Source organism: Lontra canadensis, unplaced genomic scaffold, assembly GCF_010015895.1.
Source record: "Lontra canadensis isolate GAN:19392208 unplaced genomic scaffold, GSC_riverotter_1.0 scaffold397, whole genome shotgun sequence".
Classification (NCBI taxonomy): Eukaryota; Metazoa; Chordata; class Mammalia; order Carnivora; family Mustelidae; genus Lontra; species Lontra canadensis.
In genome coordinates, this window is record NW_022631391.1 from 32,731 (window position 1) to 46,768 (window position 14,038).

At 36.6% G+C, this 14,038-nt stretch overlaps 1 long non-coding RNA gene across 1 annotated transcript in view; it reads right to left on the reverse strand.

The window, feature by feature from the left end:
* The window catches only part of LOC116862933, a 28,244-nt gene continuing 14,206 nt past the window's right edge, over positions 1-14,038 (reverse strand). The window contains exons 3-4 of the long non-coding RNA XR_004381741.1: positions 8,848-8,933; positions 1-43 (exon numbers count right to left, since the gene is read on the reverse strand). This is a non-coding gene — a long non-coding RNA (uncharacterized LOC116862933). The remainder of the gene's footprint in view (positions 44-8,847; positions 8,934-14,038) is intronic.

A 14,038-nucleotide genomic window follows, 5' to 3' on the forward strand; every position in this document is an offset into this window, starting at 1 on the left:
TGGCCTTGCCAACACCTTGACTTCAGACTTCTGGCCTCCGGAGCTGGAAGACAAGAAACTGCACGTTGCTTTAAGCCATCCAGAGTACGGTACTTTGCTATATAGCACTCCTAGGGAGACATGACATTTTACTAAAGGTAAAAGGGTATTTTTTCTGGTGTTTCATTAGCTGTCTTCCATAATCTTAATTTGAGTACTTTCAAACTGAAACTGGTCTATAAGGATATCATACGCCTTAGAAATAATCCTGAATCAGAATGTGTTACAGCACAGGCATAAGTCAGAGTTGTTCATCAGTAGATGTAATTGTATTCTCATACAGTCTATAAAATGTGTATTTTATTTATGCTGGAAAAATGGATTAGAGTTTTCTATGAAAAAAAGCTAGTGTAAATTTTGGGTTCTTTTTTTTTAAACTCGAATAATTTGTTTTATCTAAGACTGTTCTTAGTGAGAGGGAAAAAATGTGTTCTTGTCCACCTTTATTTGAATATTAAGTAGAAACATCTTAATGCTAATATTGGGTCAAGAATAACAATACTTAGGTAAAAGAGATATATTAAACCACATCCTACATATAATCTGAACCACAGAAATGAATGCATTATATAGTATGTATTAGTTATAACCGTTCAGCAGGAGCCAAATGCAAAATAAAAAATTTTTAAAAAGGAATCAACTAAAATTTCTACTATAAAACATTCCACTATAATTGAGAAACATTTTGTATCATCTTTTTTTGATGCTGAAAAAGTAAATTAATTCTTCAAGCCACAATGCCTTTGTTCCTCTTATAAAGAATATAACCTATTTCTATAATAATTGTGAGAATGATGAAAATGTTTATTTCTTTCTCTCCTACTCAAAAATACTTCTTTCTTCTTGGATTTCCTTCTTCTTCAGATTCAAAATTACAGATTTTTCTCTCCTTCCTGTGCACTAACTCAGTTTTTAACTCCTCAGATATTTTAGTCTTTAATGAAAAAAACTAATGTTTACAAAAAATTATGTCTATCATGCAATGTTAAAGCAGTTGTGGCGACAAAGTCACTGGCTGACAACTCCCAAGGAAGGAGGAAGTATATGATCTGGATGGAGGACAAGAGAAAACAAACCAAGAAGAATGACAAACTCAGGCAAACATAAAGAGTTGCAATCAATGATCAGAAGTGGATTTGAGGGGCGCCTGGGTGGCTCAGTGGGTTGAGCCTCTGCCTTCGCCTAGAGTCGTGATCCCAGGGTCCTGGGATGGAGCCCCACATCCCCTCATTGGGCTCTCTGCTCAGCGGGGGGCCTGCTACCCCCCCCCCCTTCTGCCTGCCTCTCTGCCTACTTGTGATCTCTGTCTGTCAAATAAATAAATAAAATCTTTAAAAAACAAACAAACAAACAAACAAACAACAAAAGAAGTAGATTTGATCCAGGCAAGCTGGACACAAAGGGAAGCATTGCACAGGATGTGGGTTAAGTGTACAGACTATGGAGTCATACCACATTCATTGACTATATCTCTTAGTGGCCATGTGAGCTACAGCCATAGTTTCCTTATCAACTAAAAAGAAGTAATACTATCTATCTCATTAGTTTATTGTAGGGATAGAGTGAGATGACCTTAGCTCTTAGCTCTTAGCACAGCGTTTGTGTGGCACGTTCTAAATATCGATAATGGCCACTAACCCTGTTAAGGCAAATAAGAAGTGACCCATTAGAGGCACCTGGGTGGCTCAGTCAGTTAAACGTCTGCTTTCTGCTTAGGTAAGGATCCCAGGGTCCTGGGATTGAGTACTACATTGGACTCCCTGCCCTACAGGGGGTCAGCTTCTCCCTCTCCCTCTGCCTGCTGTTTTCCCTGCTTATGCTATCAAATAAATAAAATCTTTAAAAAAACAAAGAAACTGACCCATTAAGTATCAAAACTGGCCCAAGAATTATTTTCTGCATCCTTTCTTTTAATCTAGCTGACTATAATATTTTGTGTGTCTACTGGAATAAAGTATCTATCATTTCCATATCAACATTGATTATATTTTCATCTAGACCTAAGGCCTTAAGATATCAATACCTTGATAACTCAAATTTATGTCTCCAGGCCTCGTGTTTCTTCTGGAATGTATATTCAATTTCCGACCCAGTTTATTTACTTTGGTATCTATAGATGTTTTAAGTGGTCCCTATGATCCTGATCTCCTGGCTTTCATTCTCTTGTAGAGTCCCCTCCCCTTGAATATGAGTAGGATCTGTGACTTGAATATGACAAAGATATTAGGATATCACTGTTGTAATCATGTTACATTATATAAGTCTCCATCCTCCTAGCTGACTTGCTCTAGAGTCTTGCTTTCCCTGCTGATTTTAAAAAAGCAAGAATCCATAAATCCTAAGGCTGTGAGGAAAGGAAGTTTGCCAACAACCTGAATGAGCCTGGAAGCAGAGCCTTCTCCAGGATCATGTCACGATGAGAAACCCAGCTAGCTGACAGGTTGTTTGCAGGCTTGCAGAGAACCCAGCTAAACCATGTCCAGACTCCAACCCCACAAAAACTGTGAAATAATAAATTTGTATTGTTTTAAGTCACTAAATTTGTGGTGATTTTTTTATGCAGCATAGAAAATAAATACAGGGATTTAACAAGCACCTTCTCACAAATTAAGCCTGTCCAAAATAGAGCATCCATCCCCCTAACATTCAAATCTGCCTCCCTTTTAGTGTTTCCTATTGAAGTTAATGGTCCCACCATTTACCCAGCTGATTAGTTAAAACATCTTGGAACTATTCTTGATGCCTTTGTGCCTCTCAAACTGAAAAATCCTATCAGCTATGTCCAGAAAAGTTACACTTTTTATAATCACTTGGTTCTAATCATTTGCCTGGGCTACTGCAATAGCTTATTTTCTTCAATTCTTGACCCTCTAGAGTCTATTTCCATACAACATCCTTTAACGGGTAAATCATTCCTCAATTCCCTGCTCTCAAGTCTTCCAAACATTCCCATGAGACTTGGAACAAAATCCCAATCTTTTATATGGCTTGGGGCCCAAATGATTTGGCCCATGAGGAACCTTTTTTTAAAATCATATCCTACTCTTCCTTCCTTATTAGTTTTTCTGCAACCATACCAATCTTCTGGCCAGTTATTGAACACTCCAAGCAAATTCTCTACTAGAGTTCTTCAATTTGGTCTGCCTTAAATAATTTTCCCTTAAATACTCTCACAATTGGGATTACTTCTTTCCCAAACTTCTACTCACATATTATGTCTTCATACAGGCCTTTTATGAATGACTCATCTAAGAGAGAAAAACTGCATGACACCTATTTCACTTGCCTTATGTTTTATTTTTTTATAGTACTTATTAAAACTATCATTATTATTGGGGCACCTGGGTGGCTCAGTGGGTTAAAGCCTCTGTCTTCCGATCAGGTCATGATCCCAGGGTCCTGGGATTGAGCCCCGCATTGGGCTCTCTGCTCAGCAGGAAGCCTGCTTCCCTTCCTCTCTCTGCCTGCCTCTGTGCCTACCTGTGATCTCTGTCAAATAAATAAAAATCTTTAAAAATTTAAAAAAAAAACTTATCATTATTATTGAGATAAGGAAACTGAAGGGACCCCAGGAAGGACTGCTTTTTTGCTGCCTATATTCTTGCTAGGACCAGTACCCCTGCCTTACATGTGTCTCACAGCAGAGAAAATGTATGTCCTCCTTGTATGCATCAAGGTGTTAGTAATTTCTTTGGAGACTTCCAGCACAATAGATAACATCTAAGGCATGACCAAGTGAAGCCATGCTGTATGTATTCCAGACCACTGCACTAGATATCTCAACACCAATACCCTGTGGCTGTAAGAAATAAGTGACTTTACAGAGGACCTTGGACCCTTGTTTTTGTTCTGACCAGTTCTTACATGCATGAGAGGACCTGTACACCAAAACAGAATCCTCATTGAAAACCCTAGACCCCCAAAAAGAGATAAAACTCTCTCTCCTTTCCTTTCTAAGTCTCCCAGATGCTCTGTCTGTATCTACACTATATATTTTCAATAAAATCTGCTCTCACTTCTTCTCAGCTTGCATTTGATTTCTATCATTCATGAAGCCAAGGATCCTCTTGGCTGGTCTTGTGGAACACCCTCTTTGGGTCCTCAGACCAGGCCTGCCTACATCATTATCATCTGTTTATCCATTTCTATTCTGTCTTCTCAGTAGAATATAAGTTACATAATGCTAGTAATGTCTGGTTTTGTTCATTTCCATAAGCTGGAACACTACATGGTAAAAAGTAAGTAGTTGACCAATTTTGCATAAAATTGCTGTTGAAATCATTTTTGAATCCTTCCAGGAAAAAATATTCTGCCATAGTGCTTTAAGAAGTTCAAAATATCTCATAGAAAAGTGCAAGAGTACATTTCAAACTTTCACTGGAAATTTAATGCTAACTAACCACAAAACTATATTCTGTCTTCATCTTTTTGTATTGTCTTAAGAAATTATTTAAGGGAATTATCCTCATGAAGTCATGAGTATCTCTACTATAGCTCTTGATTTCTCTCTCAACTCTATCTCAACAATCATTTTTTACTAACCAAGCTACATCTCAACAATCATTTTTTACTCTCCAATGTATATTTAATGCAAATAAATAGAAAATAGTGCAGCAGAAAAGTAAATAGCTTGTTCTCCAAGAATGCTAATAGTGAGTATAAAAGTCAGGTTTGTAGTGTTATCCGACAGAGGCCAGAGACTGTGTCCATGGGAGATCTGCTTGTGGTGACACTATCCATCATACTGTCACTGTTTGACAGTCACAGACAAGAAGAAATACCTAGGAATTACAAATGAATTTTCTCACTAACAATTTATAGCAATTTGCAGGACATTGTAATTGGCACATTTTCTTCATATATGTTCCATATGTTACAATAAAAAAAGGAAGCTGCTTTTTGTAGGTTATTTTATTCAAGAAGATTTTTTGCCAACAGAGTAGTGTAATGTGTTAATGAATTTAGTCAAATTCTCCCCTCTCTTGTCTGATACAGTGCCTTTCTGCTTGAGGAATGGGTAGCTTAGATGATTTATAACAGAATCCACAACCTTTCACCTGCAAGTCACCAGTTTGAACCCAACCTAGTCCAGCAATGAGAGACATTTGTTTCCGCAGGCAGCTCAGAGGCTTGCATGAAATGAATGGGAAGTCTCTATTTGCTTACTGGACCTGAAATGATAGTTACTTGAATTAGAAATATATTACGCTGTGAGTAAAGACCTACATTATCATTATAGTAATATTCTTTTTCAAGGCCCTGAAGTTAATATATGATACTGGCTGGTATTCAGTTTCAGACTAGAATTTTACTGAGGCAAATTTACCTTCAGTATTTTCAATGTTCTCAATATTAAAGAAGTACTATTTTAATTTTTTTAATAATTAAAACTTACAGGTGATACAGTAAGAGAGAGCAGAACTGGCTACCCCAAAATATGTCTCTTTGGCATAAGGATTATTCGAAGCTAATTATTATTTTTTTAAACCACAAAGGAAAAGCTCTGTAAGCCTAGAAGTTATCTTTTTGTAAGAGACATTTTTACATTTATAAGGGAAGTCTCCAGTGTTAGGGTTTCTGCCTCTCTGTACCAGGAAGAGAAGGAAGACTCTAAATCCCTAGAAATTCTTATCAATTGAGAAGACAACAACCACAGCTGCAGAACATAATGCTTGTTTATTGTTCTTTGCCTGGTAACCTCCCATAACTGACTCTCCCTTCCTCCCAACATTCCCCCCCCCCTTTTTTTTGGGTCTTTAGCTGAAGATATTATTTAAGGTAGTGGCTTGGGCCATTTTAGAAAGTTACTTAGTTCCCCTGAGTCTCTCCCATATATACAATAGGTATACATGCTATTAAAATTGTTTTTCTCCTGTTAATCTATCAGTTATTACAGGGGTTGGGAGTTGGGGATGTCTCAGCCAAGAACCTACACGGGTAAGGGAAAATTATTTTTTCCTCCCTTATAGAGACAAACCAACTATGTGTATAATAATTAAGGTTTTGCCTCAAATTTATATTTAGTTCTCAGAAGTTAGGGTGTCACCTTTTGTAGAGCTTAAATAGCTTTTATAATATTTTTTTAAAAGATATATTTATTTATTTTAGAAAGGGATAGCAGGAAGAGGGGCAGAGGGAGAAGGAGAGAGAGAATCCTCAAGCAGACTCCCTGTTGAGCTTGGAGCCTGACTTGTGGCTCCATCCTGGCAACCCTGAGATCATGACCTGAGCCAAAATCCAAAGTCAGCTGCTTAACAGACTGAGCCACCCAGACACCCCCAGGTTTTATAATACTTTAAATTCATTCATTCATTAAGTAATTGAAAAGTAAATTCATAAAAGGATGTTTTCTGAAGACATTTCAAAATAAGGGGAACAATATCTTTCTCTATTAGACTAACATGTGATCCAATGGGTGACTTAGACAGAAGTCAGTCAGGTTAATTGGGACCTTTTCCTTTTACCTTATTTTTAAAAAGATTTTATTTATTTGACAGAGAGAGATACAGCGAGAGAGGGAATGCAAGCAGGGGGAGTAGGAGAGCGAGAAGCAGGCTTCCTGCAGAGCAGGGAGCTGGATGTGTGGCTTGATCCCAGGACTCTGGGATCATGACCTGAGCCAAAGGCAGATGCTTAACGACTGAGCCACCTAGGCACCCCGGAATCTTTTTCCTAGAAGCTTTCAAAGTATATGTAATGGGAAAAAAGTTATTTTCACGATAACTTTTAAAATATATGTTATTTGTAGGAGCCTCCATAGAGTCTCTATGCTCACTCTAGTGGTTAAGGTTGTCATTAGAACTATTTAAAAATATTCCATCTGTCCCTCCTGGCACACAATAGGGTATTACACTTCCTTGGCCCTACCAAAACTATGTGTGGACATATGACTTGCTTTTTCTAACATATGAGTGGAGATAATATGTGTCACCTTTCTTGCTGTTGCCATGATCATGGAAACATAAATCCACCTGATGCAGACCTCCTACCAACTTGCACTGCATATGTCCCATGTTCAAGAAATTTAATTTTAAAATATCAAGCACTTGAGATGCAGGGGCTATTCATTACCAGGGAATAACACAGCCTATCTGGACACAGAACACTGATATCATATTTTGTTTCTAAGAACACAAAGGTAGAGAAGCCCAATGCCTGAAAATATATGTGTTAGAAATGGTTAGGGCAAAGCAAAAAATGGGAGAATCAGAGGGAGATCTATGCACAGAGAATTATATAAATTATTGCGGGGAGAAAAAAAATAAAGAGATTTTCATTGTCTGGCAAATGAGAAAAGAAGACATGAGAATTGATTCCTCTGGAGATTTTTAGAGAGGTAAAAATATTATGTGGTTTAATATAGTATATGTCCTGTGCCCCCTTAAAGCCTTCTCTTTTGTAGGGGCCAAGGGTACCCACCCCAAGAAGGGCCACTTTGGCATAAACATTATTGTGACTCAAAAGCAATCCAAAGCCAGCATTTTCAGAAAAAGCTCAACTGCTTGCTTTATTAGGGAAAGAGCTATTAACAGAGATGCCTCTTAGTACCTGAGAAACTTATCTGTGTAACAGATCTTCTTTGTTTTTCAAACATCTCCTTTCACTTTCCTGCTAATGGTCTTTCACCTGTTTGATCTTCAGGCCCCTATCCTTCTCCTTAGCTCATATATACATCATGTTGCCTGTCTTTGGAATTTCCATTTCTTGGTGGATTCCCCCATACAGATGCTATTAAATTTGATTTTCTCCTGCTAATCTGTCTCATGTCAATTTGATTCTAAGTCCAGGTAGGACCTTGAAAACTAGAGGAAATTCTTTCTCCCCAGCACCTCTAATGGGTCTTTAGTAAAATCTGTTTTTCTCACTACTCCGTGAGTGTATTCACTTTCAGGGACTGGAAAAAAAATTTTTTTCAAGGATACCACTAGAAGAAACCAAAAGCTACCAATGAGAGGCAACATAATTTCTTTCCTAGAAGATAAGCCAAAGTTATATTTATGTGGCTAGAAAATCTACAGGCTTTATTGTGATTGATATTTAGGTATTGATTCAACCAATGACTGTGAGTATGTGTATTACAACTATAGGAGCAGGAAAAATGTGTGTGATGGGAAGGGAGGAGCCAAAGAGAAAAAATAAAACCTCAACTAAGGAGGAATTCAATAGATATCTGCAATTGAAAATCAGAAATATTACTATGTACTTATTTAGAAACATGGACTAAAGCACTAGAAAAAAGCAATGAAATGACTTAAAGTGTTTGTCTCTGGGTAATGGGATTTGGGAGTAAGAAGCATGGAGAAGTGTACAGAAGAATCAGTCCTTCAAAAAAAGATACAACTATTATTTAACAAAAATTAAATTGTATAAATAAAATTAAAGAAACAAAAGCTTACACTTTCTCATTTTTAATCATCTAACTTTGTTCTGATGACTTTGTTTAATGTTTAATATTATTGTAATTATCAAAGAAAAATAAGTGCTCATTTTTTAAACCTTAGAAATTACAGAAAATTATCATTCTAACTTGGCTACACTTCCCTAGCCAGTGTCTGGAGTTGTTCCTCACACAGGAAATGATGATCTCAAATGAATTAAAGAACCACTTACCTAAAGATCATTGTTCTGCTCGAACCCTGAGACTTTCTTCCACCTCAGTGTCCACAGGACACAAAGTGCCAGCTAAATAACTAATTATAAATGGAAATTTCCAATTGACAAATGTAAGAAGAGTCGATGCAGATTATCAGACCACAGAGCAATGCATGTTATTCAGAAAAGACTTGAAATGATCAAGAAAATCATTACCTGTGATGATTTACACAACTGTATTCTTGTGACAAGCAAGAATGGGCCATTAATCTATTCCATTGAAGGCTTTTTGATCAACCAACCTAGTAAAGAAAATAATCACAAAAGGAAATGGAGGGTTGTAGACTTAACTTTCTTCTTTTTTTCCCCCTTGCTTCATTTCTCCCTCCCTCTCTACTTCTCTCTCCCCCTCCCTCCCTTCTTCCCACCCTACCCTACCCCCATCCTTTCTTCCTTCCTTTTCTGCAAGGAGCAAGTGAAGGAAAAGTAACTCATAGTAAGTAAAAAGGGTTTCTCCTCAGGAAGCAGAGTTGTTTCAGGTTCAGGATTCAGCATAGAATCAATCTTAGCTGAAGAGCAGGGGGAGGGAAACAGGATTTACCAGGCACTTTTTCCGATGTCTGTGACCTCCAGGGCTTACCATTCTTGTTGATGTTGTTTTTTGACTTGTAGTTTTCTAATGTTTCCCACTAAATCGATTATTGCCTTTAGAAGTAATTTCATGGCTTTTAGAGTACTATAGCTTTATCTTTCTAACCTTCATGCTGCTGTGAAAGATTGGTCTCATTTCTTGTTAATTCTGATTCTTCTTTGAGGTTATGCTTTCCTTCTCCAAGGGAATCATCAGGTATCGTTTTATTAGTCGTACACATCATGCCACCTCTGGGGAATTTGTATGGCTAATTCATCTTTCCTGACAACTGCCTAAATAAATGGTAGCCAGAGCATTTGTTTTATTTCTGTGAACTTATTTTATTGCTTGCCACCTTTCACAGCATTGAGCAAGCAGTCATAAAGACCAAATAGACAAGGATTTTCTTTTTCCAATATTATATTTAATGGCCAGTTTTAAATCATTTTTGTTGCAAAACTTTTTAAAGATTAGTTTAACCCTACATTTTTTTTAATCTGATATATTCATTTCTTCTTGTTTGGCAACAAAGGGTAATGGAAGAAACAACTCACTAGTATTAGAGTCTGCATTCTGGTCCCAGCCCTATACATGACCTCACACAATTTACTTAAGTCCTCCAAGCCTCGGTTTTATAATCTATAAAATATAAGAACCGACCTCTGAAGTTGGCCTAAGTTTTAAGATTGTGTTTCCAGTAAGAAAAGATATCGCCCAATTGTCAAATGTTTAAATACCAAAAAGTTCACCCAAGAGTAGATATTACCTTCCATTTATTAAAATAATGTCTAAATGTCTCAGGTTTTTTGTTTTTTGTTTTTTTAAGATTTTATTTATTTATTTGACAGAGATCACAAGTAGGCAGAGAGGCAGGCAGAGAGAGGGGAAAGCAGGCTCCCCGCTGAGCAGAGAGCCCCAATGCAATCTCAGGACCCTGAGATCATGACCTGAGCCCAAGGCAGGCCTATTAACCCACTGAGCCACCCAGGCGCCCCTAAACGTCTCAGTTTTTTCAAAGATCTTATTATGAAATATTCTTCTGCAAATACATAATTAACAGTAGACTAACAGAAACCAGAATCACAAAAGGTTACAAAGTTTGTAATAAGGTCTCCAAGTAAGTTAGTAATTAGGTATTTTTTCATTCTTCCTACAAAAATCAGCCTCCAGAGCCTAAAATATTTATTACTTGGCCCTTATCAAAAAAAGTTTTCCAGCTCCTACAATTAATAAACAAATGAGAGAGAAAGGAGTAAGGGGGAGAAGAGTACATCACCCCAAAATATGCCACACTGGCACATGGATTGCTTTGAAACAAAGGCAACTAGGACCCAGCAGACTCAGGAAAGTTTATTTTGTTGTTGTTGTTTTTAACCTCTCCTTTAACTGCCTAAGAGAATTTTTATAGAGGCCCCATACAAGGAAGAGCTATTAACCCCAGAGATGACTTTTAATATCAGCAAGACTTATCCGCATGGCAAGACAAACTTTTGTTTACCACACATTTGCATTTCTCATTTTCCTATGAATTGTCTTCCAGGCCTTTGAAGCCCCACCCCCCCACCCCCACCCCCTTCTCCTTAGCTCAGGATAATACATAAACTTCAATTAGCCTGACTATCCAGGAGTCTCTCATGTCTTTGGTGCTTTTATACTATATGAAATTAAATTTGTTTTTTTTTTCCTTTGTAAATCTGTCTTATGTCAATTTAATTATTAGAGTAGTCAAAAGAACCTAGGGAAGATGATAAAAGTTTTCTATCACTGCAGGATAAACCTTCCTTACAGAAGCATTCCAAAGATTAAATATAGAAGTGTGAGAAATAGAAAATCACCATTAGAACACAACAGTGATAATTACAGCAAACAAGATTCACTGACAGATGGCAAAATTTTAAGGTAAAACAGGATAATTGCATAGTAACAAAATACCCTCCCCATACATATTGTTATGGTCATTTTAACACATACACAAAATTTTGATATTCCTCCCCCCAGAGAATTTAGTTCGATTCTCCTACTTTTTTGTATGGGCCAGATTTAATGACTCAGTTGGAAACATAGGAAAATAATATATAAGAAAAGAAAACTGTGACTTCACAGTGGAGAAAGCTGGTAGATGCAATCTCAAACAAGTAATAAGATTGAGTTTACATTGTGCATATTGGTATCATGTACCTTTGGTAGGAGGCAATGAGAAGGGCATTTCACCTGTGTGGTATTCTTCCCCAAGACACAGAATCTCAGTGTAATCATGAGAAAATGTCAGATGTGCTCAAATTGGGGGATGTTCTACAAAATATCTAACTAGTAATCCTCAAAACTTTCAAGGTCTTAAAAAATAATATGAGAAAATGCCATAGCTGGTGGAAACTAAGAAATGTGCCTCTTTTGAATGACCTTAAATTACTGGGACCATTCAAACATGTTTTCTGAAAGGGACTCAGAGTGTATATCAAACATTCATGGACGTCTTACTGCTTATGACTGTGGACAATTTCTTTAACAGCTGAAGTGTATAGACATGGGACTATATCTTTATCATAGTACAGGATTATAAAGGTATCAGGTTATAATGTGAGTCTGAGTTGAACACAGCATGCTAAAGCTCATGTATATTAATGTATAAACAACATAGATATGACTGTTTCTTTTTCTTTTTATTATTATTATTTTTTTTAAGATTTTATTTATTTATTTGACAGAGACACAGCAAGAGAGGGAACACAAGCAGGGAGAGTAGGAGAGGGGCTCAATCCCAGGACCCTGGGACCATGACCTGAGCCGAAGGCAGATGCCCAATGACTGAGCCACCTAGTCGCCCCATGACTATTCCTTTTTAAACAGGAGATAAATTGTGAGTATTAAATGAGTAAAAAGAGACACTGAACTGAGTTCCACCATGAAAAAGAGATAGCTATAAGGATTGGAACTTTGTTGTTTTGCTTTGCTTTTTTTAATATTTTTTTTTTTTAAGTAATCTTTCCATCCAACATGGGGCTCGAACTTACAACCCCAAGATCAATAGTCTCATGTTCTATTGACTGAGTCAGCCAGGCACTCCTGGAAGTTTGTTTCTAATTTTGCTGGTTTTTTAAAAAATATATATATCTATTATAAGGAAATGAAAGACAAAGTGTGGATAAAATGTTTTATAATAATCTACTCTTATACGACAATTCTTGACAAAGTGATGATGTGTCTCAATGCTAAAAATACTGTGAAGTTAAAAAATAAACTCTTGAAATATACATGTGTTTCATTACAATTGCATGTACCAGTAAAATAATTTTTCCTAACAGCAGAATATGAGGAGGTATCTCTCTCCTTTCTGTTCTGCCTTAAAGAGAAAGTAGCCCGAACATTACCAAAACATATTCAATTTTTTGTTAATCATTTCTTATTGAATTTGAATCATATAAAAACAAAGGATGCCTTATACCCTGGACAAAGTTTTTAACTGTGAATTGTGCATTCACACTGTAACAGATGAAAGAAGTATCTGGTTACTAGGGCAAATTAGGTTTCTTTTAGGAAATTTACTCTAAAGCCCCTACTCAAAAAGCTATAATGACTACCTAACAACCTTCACCCCAGTATGCTTGCTTTGTTTACTGACTTGCATGTTTGCTAATGAGTAACATTAACATTCAACAAGAACTTGGCACCAACCTAACTGGATCTCCATGGGTGCTCATGATTTCAGTCAAGCTAATTCCTGCTCTAGCCATACTGTAACCTCCTTGACAAGAGGACACTTGAATACAAGATCCCTCTTTTTTATAAGGATATTTAAAAAGTGTTGGCAAAGATATGGGAAAAAGGGAACCACTGTGCACTCTTGGTGGGAATGTAAGTTGTGTACAGCCACTATGGAAAACATATAGGGGTTCCTCAAAAAATTAAAAATAGAATTACCATATGACAAGTCCATTTCTGGGCATTTATCAAAAAAAAAAACATGTTAATTCAAAAACATAAAGCATCCCCATGTTCACTGCAGCATTATTTACAATAGCCAAGATACGTAAACAACTTAAGTGTCCATTGACAAATGATGGATAAAGAAAATGTGATATATTTATACAAAATAATATTATTCATCCATAAAAATGAATGGAATCTTTCCATGTACAACAACATGGATGGACCTTGACAGTAATATGCTAAGTGAAATAATTCAGAAAGAGACAAATACCATATGATCTCACTTACACGTGGAATCTAAAAGAAAGAAAGAAAGAGAGAAAAAAGCTCATAAATACAGAAATAGATTAGTGGTTTGGTTGCCAAGCTGGTGGGTCAGAGATGGATGAAATAGGTAAAAGGAGTCAAAGGTACAAACTTCCAGGTATACAATAATTAAGTTATGGGGATATAATGTATAACATGGTGACTATAGATGATAATATTTATTGCATATTTCAAAGTTGCTAAGAGTAAATCTTAAAAAGTTCTTACTCCAAGAAAAATAAATACTTTAGCAACATATGGCAACAGATGTTAACTAAACTTATTGTGGTTATCATTTTGCAATATGTATAAATATTGAATCACTATGTTGTACACCTGAAAGGAACATAATATTGCATGTCAATTATACCTCAATTTTAAAAAGTTTAAAAAAACATTAAATAGGGGCTCCTGGGTAGCTCAGTTGGTTAACTATCTGACTCTTGATTTTGGCTCTGGTCATAATCTTGGGGTCATGGTATTGAACCCTGCACCAGGCTCCATGCTCAGCATGCAGCCTGCTTGTCCTTCTCCCTCTGCTCC